Source organism: Mustela lutreola, chromosome 1 (assembly GCF_030435805.1).
Source record: "Mustela lutreola isolate mMusLut2 chromosome 1, mMusLut2.pri, whole genome shotgun sequence".
Lineage (NCBI taxonomy): Eukaryota > Metazoa > Chordata > Mammalia > Carnivora > Mustelidae > Mustela > Mustela lutreola.
The window spans coordinates 138,758,557-138,772,494 of NC_081290.1; the positions used below are offsets into that span (position 1 = coordinate 138,758,557).

Here is a 13,938-nt window from a genome sequence, read left to right on the forward strand (position 1 = left end):
TATTCATTCAACACGTATTTCTTCCATAAATCTTTGTTAGATACTCATAACGTGGTAGGCCTTGAGCTTAGAACTCAGCGTTGCAGTGTTTATAAGATTCAGTCCCTATATGTTTATGCCTATTTAATCCTACCATGAATTATGTCTTTAATACACATGATAGTCCTATAATAACTTTTAATTAACAACTTGAAGTAAGACAATAGTGGAACTTCCCACTCAATTTGGCAGGTGGCTGAGTTTTTAAATAGTTAACTGGATTTACCGTTTGAGGATAATCTATCATATGACTAAAAGTTAAATATACAGAGCAGAAGTTTATAATAAAGAAGAGCATTTCTTATGAAGGTCCCTTTTTCTACTTGGAATCACGTACTGTACTTTTAATTGATTAAGAATATGTTAAAAGGACAGGTGGTGGTTTTGAGCCACAAGGTCAGGGTGTAGAGGGATATGTGTAAATCCTATGTTTATTATATCTATAAATATAGTTATTTCTACACTGAGTGCCTTTAATTTCTAAGAACCCAGTCCTCAGACCTAGGGTTGCTTCCCAGCCCACTGCTGGAATTCCTGATCGTGGCAGTCTGCTGAAACATGAGTTCAGTTACCAAATATAGTTGAGTGGAGTAAGAGGACAGATGCAAGTCTGAGGCCACAGTTGCCTCAAAGTGACCAAGGACCAAGCTGTCTTTAATGAATAGGCAAGACCAACCTCCACTCTCCCAGAGAAGAAGAAATGCTCATCTGAAACCCATCACCTTTTCAGAGCCTTCAGAGTAACCAAGGACTGAAAAAGGTTTGTAAGGTAGTTCTTAATATACTAACTAGGGCAACACTCTTTCAACTTTTTCTTAAAGCTGAAAATATAACAGTTTGCCTGAAATTGTAATACTATTTAGAAGATGCCTTGATTTTTTGTTTTGTTTGTTTGAAGAGAAAAACTAATGGGGATTTTGTAGTCTTTCCAAAAGCAGATAATATATAAGATTTACCTTTATTTTTACCTCTGCCATCAAGGAACTGAATTTTCTCTTATAATCTTAATCATGCTAAATTGGTACTATCAATTCAAAAAGGAATAAATGTAGTTATGGAACAATATTTGTCAAGATTTTATATGTGTTATGTTTCATAGAAAATACGAACGCAGTTAATTTGAACCTCACCCATACTTAGGCTAAATACTGAGGGCTTAAAGTTAGGTACTTTAGTTTTTAGTAACATTTTAAGTTGTTAACTATACTTCCAACTTTACTAAAAATCCAAAAATTTTTTAAAATCTTTTTTGTGATCATAATAGATATTTTAAATTATAATACATATTTTAAATTATATCTATGCATGAAGGTTACATGCTTATTTATAAAATAGAGCTTACTAAGGGAAACTATAGTCAAATTTAAATATGACAGTATGATTTTATATCGTGTTTTAAGTTACACATGAAATTGTCTTGAATCCAGTATATGAGGTTAATACAGAATGATTGGAGGCTCATATTACTTTTTTTTAACATTTGCTAAAAATATGAATCACCTTCTAATTTAAATAATGTGACCACATATCAAGTCCATTGCCTGATGATAACTATGCAAAATCTGCTTCAACATGTATGTATAGAAATTACATAACAAATATCCTTTCAAATATTTTTTTCTCAAAGATCTTGAAAGCTCACCTTGATTATTCAGATTTTAAATATCAGAGATTATTTGACAAATTAGTAACAATGGACAAGATGTAAGAGATTTAGTTAGCCAATAAATGCTCTCTAAATATGTGATTACATATTCCTAGAATACAAATTAGTCCTCTCACATTCTAGTGTGTAATATGGAGTAGGGTCTATATCTTAGGGGCCTTGTCTCAGTTCTGTTTGAGCTTCTCTGTTTTATTTCTAAAACTGAACATCGAAGGGGTCCTATAGCATCCTTCATAATAGAGTAAGTATCTAGATTATACTGGGCATTACAACCACTTTAATTTCTTTACTTCATTGAAAAAATTTTAGAGGGAAAACATTAGTCAAGTTTCAAAAAACATGATATATTCCTAAAGATACACCAATTGAAACATGTAAGGACAAGACAAAAGACTCCACTTCATTATTAATATGTGTGTGGAGGATATCAAAGGGTATTGTGATAACTGAGTTCCAGTCAGGAATTTCAGCTATCTGGAGTTAATGGCTATGCCCTAGCTAAATTCTAGCAAAAAAAACAAATATTTAGCAAAGTAGCTCTGATTATAATTTGTAACTGTTACATTAGAGAATAGTGAAACAAATTTGGTAAATAATATTTGACCTGCATACTTTTGATATTAAAACTCATTTTTTAAATCCAACCTAAACCAGTTTGACTACACATAATATTCCTTTCCAAGATTTCCTTTCCACAAACTTTCTACAACTGTATATATTCATTCAGATTTTGTCCTTTTTTTCTTTCTTTCTTATTCTGAAACAATCAGTTGTTTTACTTTAGGACAAAATTATTTTTCCCCCTTAATAATCTGTATACAAAAAAAAATAGTAATCTGTATACATCATACCTTTTCTCACTAAATACCCATCCTAGTTTGCTTGTATAGAGATGGTTGTCTTAATATTTCTAGTGGCTTTAATGACATATGCTAATTAGGATTCTTAACCCTCAGAATTCTTATTTCTAGTAAAAACTAATTAGTAAGCAATTGTGGACTGTCTATTATGCTAGCATTCTGTGGGTTGGCAAATTTATAAATAGATTTTATGATTTCTCAAAGTATATTCTTCCTCATAGTAAATTTTTCAGTGTGGCACAAAACATATTTACTAATAGACCCAAATGTTTTTAGTTTCTCTGTAAAAGGAAGCCAAAAGTAGATAAGCCTATGTTCAGTTATTCATGTTTCAGTATTTTATTTTATTTGGAAATTATTTGATATTTAGTGCATATTCATTATTTAATTTATTTCAGTGTAATTTTAAGGTTTTAAGTTACCAAAAGGTTTTTAGAAACTATCTTTTTTAAATTTTTTAGAGGGGTGGGGAAAAGGACAGCAAGAGAGAATATTAAGCAGGCCCCGCACCCAGCTCTAGCTTAACGCACTGAGACAATCCTGAGATCATGACCTGAGCCAAAATCAAGAGCCAGATGCTTAACTGACTGAGCCACTCAGGCACCCCTTTCGAAATTATTCTTAGGTAGACACAGCATAAAGCAAAATTATTATTTAAACTTAAATAGACATACCATAAAGCATAATGACTGTTGAAAATTCATTTATAAACTTTTATCTTATGTCTAATTAATTTACTTGTTGTCAATTATGTTTAGATTATTCATGAAAATTTCATGAGTCATTAAGTAGGTAACCATCACGTTATCATTCTTGCTTTCAAATTATGTAACAGAGATAATATGAGATTATTTGACTTTTTTGTAATTCTAGGCTAAATAAAAGTTGTATGTCCCATTACATATAATGCTGATACTCCTAAAGACATTCCTATTTTAATTAAACCAACAAACTTAAACTAGCTTTTTTCTTTTTTTTTCTGAAGATTGTCCTCAATCATGAGAACTTGAAAAATATTGGGGTTAGTTTATTTGTATCTGAGAATATAGTTGATTTATAAAAACAGTTCATTTTCTTTAAGCCAGTTAAATAGAGCTCTTTACAAATTAATTTTGATGGGATGCCTGGGTGGCTCAGTGGGTTAAGCCTCTGCCTTAGGCTCTGGTCATGGTCTCAGGGTCCTGGGATCAGGCCACATCTGGCTTCCTGCTCAGCGGGGAGCCTGCTTTCCCCTCTCTCTCTGCCTGTCTCTCTGCCTACTTGTGATCTCTCTCTCTCTCTCTCTCTCTGTGTCAAATAAATAAATAAAATCTTTTTAAAAAATTTAATTTTGGCACTGCTATCTGGAGGTAAAAAATTTCATCTGCAACATACCTACAAGGACATGCATATACACAGAGATATATGCAAACAGCTCTTAATAGCTTTTGCATTAAAATTCTTAGCTATGAGGCAGGTACAATAATACAAAACTCACCGGTTTATAAAAGAACAATTTGGATCTAAATCGTGTTTCTAGAAGATAAAGTAAGTTAAAGTTACCTGCTCAGATGGCTGAAACCTTTTACTAATATTTGTGGAGAAAGCTCTTAAGATTTTTTATTTGATTCCTTTCCAGTTTCCCTTTTTTGTTTGTTTGTTTGTTTGTTCTCTTCTGATAAGAATTACCTCCCTGAATTTTGTGTTTCAAAGAGATGGCCTCAGTTTCTAGAGATCAGACAGAACATTTTCATCTCAAAGGTACAGAGAAAAAATACAAATTCCTCCAAGAAGGACTTTTGTTTCCTAAGTACAGAATTTTTATAATATCTACAAGGGTTTTGAGATGAATAGGGGAGGTTTAGAGATTGGTAAAAAGGGTAAGAGGGCTTTTTTCTGTTCTTGCAAAGACTGAATTTGTAAGACCAGTTGTACAAGTTGCCCTCAATTGGTAGTATAGCTGTTTTCAATTCCCCAAAGAGTCTGACTATATCAAGGCACTGATTCATCCATCCAATTTTATTGTCCTCAGTTTCCTTCTCTTTAATAGGGAATCTTTAAGATACAAATCAGAAGTTTCTCATGTTCTGGATTAAAAGCTGTTTGTCTTTGGAATGTTTTTCTTTCCCTCTGGGTACATAGTTTTATTTATCTTAGGAGAAAAGGCCTTTGAAAAAGTTCTTATCAGGCTCTAAATATCAGCTTTCAGTTTGGCCAACTTTTCACCATAAAACTACTTTAAAAATCCTTCCAAATATCTTGTTGGGTTTCAACTTGGACAAATAGTAAATATTGCTAGCAGTATTGAACAATTTTATGGACCCAAGAGGTGTCCTCAAAGAGGGTGCAAAAGATACGATAGATCCAAGATCTACAACCACTCCTAAAGATAGCCCAAGGAAAGTAAGACTTACCCAACAGTGTTGAGAGCTAGTTACTGTCAGTAAGGCCTCTGTTGCAAATTGAAGTACAGCCCAAATTTCTGTTGGACCATATTTTTGGTACCCCAAAACTGACAGTTGCCAAGCCAAATTCTCAGAACACAGGAAAAAACAAACAAAAACCAATAGTTGTCCCTGGGAGAGAAAGGGTCAATAACCAATGGGTCTGGATTTGGAAGTAAGAAACTCTGCCAGTCAGAGAGGAATTTTACCTTCCTCTCTGACTGGCACTATAGAGTACCAGGGAAGCTAATTCTGGTGATAACTTTCACCCTTCACCAGCTTCTGCCAGTTTTCCCAGAATCCTTTCTGTGAGCTCCAGAGTGAGTACACTTAAAGTGGAAATTGTAGCCCAGTATTTACCAGAATTTTGCAAGGTTTTCTATTGACTTTAGTTTTAGTTTCCCCTTGGTGGTTTAAGGGGTAACTAGTAGCAGTTGACTGGAAAATCTCTTAGAAACCATCAACCCTGGGAGGGGCCCATATGGAGGCCCTCTTGGGGGTATTTGGGTTGGTGTCAAGAACTTGTCAAAATTTTCAGGGGCAATCATTTTTCCAGTGTCCCAGTTAATTGCAAGTGAGACATCAATTTCTAGACCAGAGTTTTGATTACGGTAAGAATACAGCAGAAAAGGCCCAAAGTGTTTTGAGTTCCTAGCGTTGGGTCTATTGCACTTACAAGGCCAATAATTTGGACTTTTGTTTACACTCTTGTGGTCTCTTCAGAGTAGAAAAGTGGTTCAGATGGAGGATTAATAGACTGAGTACTCATATTAAGTAGGATAATTTTTCATCAGCCTTTTGCAATGAATCTTTCAATGAAACCATTTGGAATCTTGAACCATTTTGGAGACTTCTTCATGCCAATTACAATAGGTATCTTATTCTGTTTGTTGATTTTGGGGTCCTTGCTTTCAAGACACTTCTTACATGAATGATCTTGTCTAATTGGAATGTTCCCCATAATGGCCATTGTAATTCTAAGTTGTTTTAGTAAGAGTTTATCTTTTTTTTTTTTTAAGATATCTACAGTTTCCAAGACTATAGTTCTTAGACATTAAATAAGCAGGTGTGCCAAAATGTAGTGTGTTCAATTCTTTGAATCTTGATAATCCTATTTCTTTAGCTAAGTCTTGGTTCTCTGAAAGACAAATTAAAACCTAAGAGGTATATGCCACTGGGTTGGGAGTTTTGTGGTGTTTTCAAATTGCCTCATTTCACAAAATTTTCTTGAGGTTGGTAGGTGAATGAGTATCAATCTAACTCATTCCATGACCAATTTATCTTGGTCTGGGAGTCCTAGAATTAGGATCTAAGTGCCAGTAACAGCTTTTAAGTGCTCTACTCCTCCCCACCACTTTTGAGACTTTAGCTTATAAGGTTGTCATTAACAATAGATATATTATTCATTACACAAACTATCTTTATAATGGCAGATACCCTGATGGCTTTTACTTGTTCCTACTTAGATTTTGGTTTTGATGGTCTAAACAATCTAATTTCTTAACTTATTTTCCCAAGAACCCAAGTAATTTATGCCGTGGACTCACATTAGGCTTTGTGAGTCCCCTAATGACTGCCACCCATATATAACTATCCCAGAACCTTTACAGGACTTCCAGAACCTTTCTGGGATTTGTTTGTTTGTTTACAAATGATTTTTCTGTGTGTATGTGTGCATGTTTGTGTGTATACTTTTTTTAAATAAACATTTTAAAAATAAAGTTTGGATCAGAGAGCTGAACACAAGGGACAACTGAACACTGTTAGAGTTCAAATCTGACAGTGACTTACCCACAGCCCTCAGTAACAATGAAAGGAACAGAGAATTCAAAGGGTTCACAAGGCTTCTATGCAGCATCTTGTTGTCCTATAGGCCATTACCTACACTTTTAGTTTCCATCCTTGTCACAAAAACTGTTAAAAAATGATTAAACTAGATAATTTAGGTAATAAAACAAGTTTTCTTTAAACACTTCAGTAAGTGGACAGTTTCCTTTTGGAGAACTGCAAAATGGGGTAGAAAGCCAGAAAACTTTTATAGTATAAAAAATGAAGAACAAGGAAGAGAAAAATAGAAAATATCTTGGCAAGAGCCACTTAGTCATCCCTGTTTGAGTAAGAAAGAGTAAAGAAATACAAATAAAAACAAATAAAACCCAGAGTTGGTTTGGCATTTGGGGATTGACTGATCGTGTTTCTAGTTAAGCAGAACATTTACAATTCTCAAAAGTTATCTAAGTTTCAATATGCTAGTGAGGAACCCCAGGCAGGAGTGGCTCCAACTTGGGCCCAGAAAGTTATGTTAATAAAAGGAAGAAATTATCAATAATAACTTTGAAAGCAAATGGACTAAATGCTCCAATCAAAAGACACATGTGATTGAATAGATAAAAAAGCAAGACCCAATTATATACTATCTATAAGAGACACTTCTCAGACCTAAAGATGCATGCAGATTGAAAGTTAGGCCTGGAAAACATTTGTCATGCAAATGGAAGCTAAGAGAAAGCTAGGGTGACAACACTTATATTAGACAAAATAGACCTAAAAAAAAAAAAAAAAACCACACACACACAAAAAGGGACATCACATCATCATAAAGAGAACATCCAACAAAAGATAGAACAATTGTAAATATTTATGCACCCAACATGGGAGCACCAAATATATAAAGTAACTATTAACAAACATAAAGGAAGAAATTAATAGTAATACAATAATAGTTGGGAACTTTTACACCCCAGTTACATCAATGAATAAATCATCCATATAGGAAATCAACAAAGACACAGCGGTTTTGAATGACACTTTGAAGCAGATGGATCTAACATATATATTCAGAATATTCCATCCAAAAATAGGAATACACATTCTTTTCAAGTACACATGGGAAATTCTCCAGAATAGATCACATACAGGCCACAAAACAAGTCTCAGCAAATTCAGAAAAGACTGCAGTTGTATCATGCATCTCTTCCAATCACAACACTATGAAACTAGAAAACAACTCCAAAAGAAAAAAATCTGGAAAGACCACAAATACACGAAGCTTATGTAACATGCTATTAAACAATGAATGGAGAATTGGTTAACCAAGAAACCAAAGAAGAAATCAAAAAAGTACATGAAGACAAATGAAAATGAAAACACAAAATCTTTGGGATGCAGCAAAAGTTGTTCTAGGAGGGAGCATTATAGCAATATAGACCTACCTCAGAACCAAGAAAAATCTCAAATAAACAGCCTAATCATACACCTAAAGTTAGTAGAAAAAGAAGAGCAAACAAAACCCAAAGCCAGTAGAAGGAAGGAAATAATAAAGATTGAAGCAGAAATAAATGAAATAGAAACTAAAAAACACTAAAACAAATCAATGAAACCAGGAGCTTTTCTTCAATAAAACTGATAAACCTTTAGTCAAATTCATCAAAAGAGAGACAGGGAAACAGAAAGAGGACACAAATAAATAAAATCAGAAGTGAAACAGGTGAAACAGAAACCAGCATCATAGAAATACAATCATAAGAGAATATTATGAAAAATTATATGCCAACAAATTGGACAACCTAGAAGGAATGGAGAAATTCCTAGAAATATTCTCCCAAAACTGAACTGGGAAGAAATAGAAAATTTGGACAGACCAATTACTAGCAATGAAATTGAATCGGTAATGAAAAAATTCCCAACAAACCAAAGTCCAGGACCAAATGGCTTCACAAGTGAATTCTACTAAAGACTTAAGAATAGTTAATATCAGGGCAACTGGGTAGCCCAATCAGTTAAGCATCTGACTCTTGATTTTGACTTGGGACATGATCTCAGGTCATGAGACTGACCCTTTGATATTGATGCTCAGCAGGGAGTCTGCTTGAGATTCTCTCTCCATCTTCTCCTGCTCCTACCCCTGCTCATGTGCTCTCTCTCTTTTTCTCTCTCTCTAAAAACAATAAATCTTAAAAAAAAAAAAAAAGTATAGTAAATCCTATCCTTCTCAAACTATTTCAAAAAATGATAGAGGAAGGAAAGCTTCCAAATTCATTCCATAAGACCAGCATTATCCTAATACAAAAAGGATAAAAAGACACTACAAAAAAAACAAACAACAAAAAATAAAATAAAATAAAACCTACCAGCCAATATTTCTAATGAACATAGATGCAAAAATCTTTAACAAAATATTAGCAAACCGCATTCAACAATACATTAAAAAAAAAAAATTATCACAGTCAAGTGGGATTTATTCCAGGGATGCAAGTGTGGTTTACTATTCACAAATCAATCAACATGATACATCACATAAGCAAGAGAAAGAACAAAAAACATATGTTTATCTCAATTGATGCAAAAGAAGTATTTTACAAAGTACAACATCCATTCATGATAAAAACCCTCAACAAAGTAAATGTAGAAGGAATATACCTCAACATAATGCAGGTCATATATAAAATCCCACAGTTAACATCATACTCAATGGCAGAAAACTGAGAAAATTGATAAGGAAGAAGTAAAATTTTCACTGTTTGCAGAGGTTCTAATACTATATATAGAAAACCCAAAAGATTGAACCAAAATACTACTAGAACAGATAAATGAATTCAGTAAGGTTATAGGATATAAAATCAATATATAGTAATCTGTTGCATTTCCATTCACTAATAATGAAATAGAAGGAAGACAAATTAAGAAAACAATTCCATTTACAATTGCACCAGAAATAATAAAATACTTAGGAATAAACCTAACCAAGGAAGTGAAAGACCTGTACTCTGAGAACTATAAAATGCTGATGGCAGAAATTGAAGATAACACAAATGGTGAAATATTCCAGGCTTGTGGACTGGGAGTACAAATGTTAAAATATCCATTTTACTCAAAACAATGTACATATTTAATGCAATCCCTACCAAAATACCAATGGCAGTTTTCACAGAACTAGAACTCATAATCCTCAAATTTACATAGAAGCACAAGAGTCCTCAAAGAGTCAAAGCAATCTTGAAAAAGAAAAACAAAACTGGGGGTATCCCAATCTCAGATTTTAAGAGGTACTACAAAGCTGTAGTAATCAAAACAGTATGATCTGGCACAAAAATAGACACATAGATCAACAGAACAGAATAGAAAGCCCAAAAGTAACCCCACAATTATATGGTCAATTATTCTACATCAAAGGAGGCAGGAATATATAATGGGAGAAAGACAGTCTTTTCAACAAATAGTTTTCAGAAAACTGAACAACCGTATGCAAAACAGTGAAATGTGAGACATAAAATCATAAAATTCCTAGAAGAAAACATAGGCAATAATCTTTTTGATGTCAGCCATAGAAATATTTTTCTAGATATGTTATCTTTGGCAAGGGAACTGAAAGCAAAATTAAATTATTGGGACTATATCAAAATAAAAGACTTTTGTAAGTGAAGGAAACCATCAACAAAACAAAAAAGCAACCCACAAAATGGGAGAAGATGTTTGCAAATGATGTATTTGATAAGCGGTTAATATCAAAATGTATAAAGAACTTCTATAACTCAGTACCAAAAAACAGATTCAAAACAATTCAAAAATGATCAGAAGATATAAATGGACATTTGTCCAAAGAAGAACTACAGATAGCCAACAGACACCAGAAAAAATGCTCAACATCACTAATCGTCAGGGAAATGCAAATTAAAACCATAATATCACCTCATTCCTGTCAGAATGGCTAAAATCAAAAACACAGTAAGCAAGAAATGTTGGTGAGCATATGCAGAGAAGGGAGCCCTTATGCATTGTTTGTGGGAAAGCAAATTGGTGCACCCACTGTGGAAAACAGTACAGAGGGTTTCTCAAAGAATTACAAATAGAATTACCATATGATCCAGTAATTCCACTACTAGGTAGTTAGCCAGAGAAAACAAGAAGCCTTTAGAAAGATCTATTCACCACTGTTTATTGTAGCATTATTTACAGTAGCCAAATTATGGAAGCAACCCAAGTGTCTATCCACAGATGAGTGGATAAAGAAAAGGTGGTATATATATACAATGAACTACTCAGCCCTAGAAAAGGAATGAAATCTTGCCATTTGCAACATTGCAACATGAAGGGATCTAGAGGATATAATGCTAAGTGAAATGATTTAGTTAGAGAAAGACAAATATCATATGATTTGACTCATGTGGAATTTAAGAAACAAAACAAACAAAAAAGACAAAGACCCAGACTCTTATTGTTTTTATTGTTTCTTTGTTTGAGTTCTTTCTTTCTTTTTTTCTTTCTTCCTTCTTTTTTGTTTTTTTTTAATGAGTCTGGCTAGAGGTTTATCAGTTTTATCTGTTCAAAGAAACAGCTCCTTGTTTCATTGATCTGGTCTATTGTTTTGGTTTTTTGCTTTTTGTTGTTGTTGGTTTTTTTTTAAGATTTTATTTATTTATTTGACAGAAATCACAAGTAGACAGAGAGGCAGGCAGAGAGAGAGGAGGAAGCAGGCTCCCCGCTGAGCAGAGAGCCCGATGCGGGACTCGATCCCAGGACGCCAGGATCATGAACTGAGCCGAAGGCAGCAGCTCAACCCAATGAGCCACCCAGGCGCCCCGCTTTTTGTTTTTTTAAATTTGTTGTTTTGTTTGGTTTTTTTTTAGTTTCTATATCATTTATTTCTGCTCTAATCTTTATTTCCTTCTTTCTGCTGATTTCAAGTGGGTTTTTGTTTTGTTTTGTTTTGTTTTGTTTTTCCTTTTCTAGCTCCTTTAGGGTAAGATGAGGTTATTTATTTGAGATTTTTTTGCTTCTTGGTTGTTAAACAGGTATTGTTATAAACTTTGCTCTTAGAACCACTCTTGCTGCATCCCAAAGATTTTGGACCAGTATGTTTTCATTTATCTCCATGTACTTTTTGATTTCTTCTTTGATTTCTTGTTTGGCTCATTCATTGTTTAGTAGCATGTTATATAACCTCCATGTATTTGTGGTCTTTCCAGACTGTGTGTGTGTGTGTGTGTGTGTGTGTGTGTGTGTGTGTGTGTAGTTGTTTTCTAGTTTCATAGCACTGTGATCATAAAAGATGCATGATATGACTTTGATCTTTTTTAATTTGTTGAGACTTGCTTTGTGGCCTAATATGTGATCTATTCGGGAAAATGTTCCATGTGCACTTGAAAAGAATGTGTGTTCTGCTGTTTTAGAATGGAATGTTCTCACTTTATCTGTTAAATCTATCTGTTCTAGTCTGTCATTCAGAGTCACTGTTTCCTTACTGGTTTTCTGTTTGGTGATCTGTCCATCAATGTAAGTGAGGGGTTAAAGTCCCCTACTATTTGTGTTACTATCAAATAGCCCCTTTATATTTGTTAGTAGTTTATGTATTCAGGTGTTCCCATGTTGGGTACTTGTGGGGTTGTCCTTTTTGCTATTATATAGTGTCCTTCTTTCCTTTTTTATAGTCTTTATTTTAGAGTCTGTTTTATCTGAGGTAATTGTTGCTTTTCTGGCTTTCTTTTGACATCCACTTGAATAATAAATATTTCTCTATCCCTTCACTTTCAATCTGCAGGTGTTTTCAGGTCTGAAATGAGTCTCTTGCAGGCAACATGTGAATGGACCTTGTTTTTTATCTATTATATCACCTTGTGTCTTTTGATTGGAACATTTGGTCCATTTATATTCAAAGTAATATTGATAGATATTTATTGACATTTTCTTACTGGTTTTGTGGTTGTTTATACGTTTTTTCCAAAAAACCCAGACTCTTAACTACAGAGAACAAACAGATGGTTACCAGAGGGGAGGTGGGGGAGGGGTGTGTAAAATAAGTGATAGGGATTAAGAGTACAATTACTGTGATGAACACTGAGAAAGTAAAGAATTGTTGAATCACTATATTTTATACCTTAAACTAATGTGACACCATATGAACATATGAACATACAGAATTTAAAAATAAATAAATGAAAGTTTAATAAAAATTTTTTAAAAAAATGAAAGGCAGAAGTTTGGCCTAGGAATTGCCTGTGATTCCAAAACAACAAAATAAAACAGCTTTAAGTATTTTTAACTTTTGTTTTCATAGTGTAGATTTTATTTTGAAATATCTTTAGTTTTGAACCTTTGTACCAACAGTTTTTATACTTTTTTAGAAATTGTTTAATTATGAAAATAAACAGAAATTAAAATGCTTAATTTAAATTGTAAAATCACTCAATTTAACTGGTTTTTTTTAAATTTTTCAAAGAATATGGAATAAACAAAAAAAATTTTCTTAAATGTCCCACCCCTCAACCCTATTTCTGCCCAAGCCCTATCACAAGATAATCAACATTATCTGGTACATGTTCTTCCAAACTTTTCATGTATTTATTCCTAACTACATATCCATTTTTTAACTTTATTGAGGTATAATTGATACACAAAAAAACTTCACTTGTTTAATGTAAACAACTTCATGAGTTTGGACATACACATGCACCTGTGAAACCACTACCACAATTAAGGTAACAGACATCTATCATCTCTAAAGTTTCATTATGCCTCTTTAATAGGGTCAGATATTAGCTGATTAATAATCTAACCTAAAAATAAGACAGAGCTAAATGTTTATGTCAAATTTCAAGTTTAAGCACAAAAATTTCCTCCACTAGGCAGCTGCTCTCCAAATCCCTTTATGATGAACTATAAATTTTTTAATATTACATTTATGTTTTTATTTTTTTAATTATCATACAATGTATTACTTGTTTCAGGGGTAGAGGTCTGTGAGTCATCATTCTTACACAACACATAGTGTTCACCACAATACACCCTCCCCATTGTTCATCACCCAGTCACCCCATCCCCCCTTCCCCATCTCCTCCAGCAACCTTCAAGTTGTTTCCTAAGATGAAGAGTCTCTTATGATTTGTCTCACTCTCTGATTTCATCTTGTTTCATTTTTTCCTCTCTTCCCCTATGATCCTCTGCCTTGTTTCTA

At 33.4% G+C, this 13,938-nt stretch overlaps 1 protein-coding gene across 5 annotated transcripts in view; it reads left to right on the top strand.

The window, feature by feature from the left end:
- The first annotated feature begins 664 nt into the window (after positions 1–664).
- PALLD (palladin, cytoskeletal associated protein) overlaps positions 665–13,938 on the top strand; it is a 419,989-nt gene continuing 406,715 nt past the window's right edge. For 2 of the 5 annotated variants that reach the window (XM_059174854.1, XM_059174865.1), the window contains exon 1: positions 666–799. The gene's annotated coding sequence lies outside the window, so the exon portion shown is untranslated. Of the gene's footprint in view, positions 800–13,938 lie in introns of all 5 variants that reach the window. The other 3 variants (XM_059174872.1, XM_059174881.1, XM_059174890.1) reach the window with 2 other exon arrangements.